At 40.3% G+C, this 1,723-nt stretch overlaps 1 long non-coding RNA gene across 1 annotated transcript; it reads right to left on the reverse strand.

Annotated features, from left to right (window-relative positions):
- Positions 1–547: 547 nt before the first annotated feature.
- On the reverse strand, positions 548–1,325 carry LOC131639436 (uncharacterized). The gene is made up of 3 exons (XR_009294955.1): positions 904–1,325; positions 719–813; positions 548–635 (listed from the first exon to the last, which is right to left on the reverse strand). It is a non-coding gene; the product is annotated as an uncharacterized LOC131639436 (long non-coding RNA).
- Between the last annotated feature and the right edge of the window lie 398 nt (positions 1,326–1,723).

Below are 1,723 nucleotides of genomic sequence, written 5' to 3' on the forward strand. Positions count from 1 at the left end.
CAGTTGAATTCAAGATATTCAAGGTTGAGATATGTTGGAGGAAAAGGAGAAACTCTCGTTTCTTAAAAAAAGGAGATATTACATTCCCGGAAGTTTGTTCATTTCACGTTCAATTTCGACATACAAGCACATTTTTACAAAATTCAAAATCAAAATATCACAAATATAATTCTCCAAGATGTCCATTCCTAAAGTCAAAGCCCATTACAACAAAGGCCTTACAGGAAAAATTAACAAATCCCTTCAAGAAATGTGCAGCAATCCTTATCAAAGCCAAACCGGTTTACCTGCATAGTTCAAAGAAAACCAAACCGGTTTACCAATTGATTCAGGGGCAAATCAGAGGGAAAAAAGCTCAGCAGAAGAGAAATCGGAAAAAAAAGGGAAAAAAGATTAATAACAGAAAATCTTGACAAAATCATAGAACCTCTCCAACCTTCTTCAACAACTTTCACCGATTCTGACCTTGAACCTCATCTTTCTCACTTCACAATTCAGTTTCTTCAGAAAAACCTCATAACAGAAAAATAACAAAAACTTCTAACGGAAAAGAAACTCTCGGAACTCTCTCTCAATTCCCGATTCATCTTCATCGCATCTTCACTCATCTCAACGCTCCCTTCAATCTTCACAACCTAACAGAAATAACCAAAGAAATTCACTCAGAGAAATCTTCAACAAACGCTAAGAGAAACTTGTAATCGAATCGATAACAAACCTTCTCTCGATCCGGAATTCATCACCGATTCATCATCTTCAACATCTGAATCGAGTTCCTCCTTCACACTCCAATTCACTTCTTCTTCCAAGAACCTGCAGAAAACGAAATTGAGAATCAGCATCAATCTTCAACGTTCAACAACTCTGCATCGAATCCTTCATCATCAACTCTGCAATACACACATCGATCTCAGCTTCGTAATGCCTCTCAATACGTGCAATCATCATCTTTGTAGTGGCGCTCGCAAACTTCAATCATCATCATCGCAAACTTCACACTCCATAATCAAAACTCTTCAACCTTGACAATCATCAATCTTCATCGTCGCACAACACGGCATCAACAAACAACACTGAATCTACAATCGCGAGCAACATCGCGATACATCTTCACCTGCAGACAACAATAACAACATCGCGAATCAGAAACGGAACAAATGATAGAGGCTTCCTCCGCCGCGCGCCGCTTGCATCATCGTGAGAGAGTGAGAGATTGAGCCTAGAGAGGTTGAGACTTCAGAGAAGACGAGAGCGAGAGAGGAGAGTGTACGGAGGCTGTTTGTCCTTTCACGTAACATAGATCGGAGAGAGGGAGTGACCTCCGGCCGCCGCGGTTGCTCGTGAGGAGAAGGAAGAGAGCTCCCGTGGAAGCTGAATCGGCACATGTACGAACCCTAACCCCCTTTTGTTTTTCACTTTGATTTTAATCTGATGTTAATGGCGATTAGTGTGGCTAATGGATAAAGGTTAGGTTGTTTATTATTAATTGAAACTGTAAACCTGACAAATTGAATCAAAATCTGAATAACAATTGGAACAAAATCTGATTACAAAAAACAATTGTTGATGGATCATCACACTTTGGGCCAAAAACGAAATTACTACTTGCATACCACCCTTGAGCCCAGCGCACATCACATTCTCCTTTGCTTACAAAAAATCTGAAAACAATAAACATCATCTTGGGCCAGCTGTTTGGGCCAGCGCCTTTGTTGCTGTATGC

This window comes from Vicia villosa, unplaced genomic scaffold (genome assembly GCF_029867415.1).
Source record: "Vicia villosa cultivar HV-30 ecotype Madison, WI unplaced genomic scaffold, Vvil1.0 ctg.002635F_1_1, whole genome shotgun sequence".
NCBI lineage: Eukaryota > Viridiplantae > Streptophyta > Magnoliopsida > Fabales > Fabaceae > Vicia > Vicia villosa.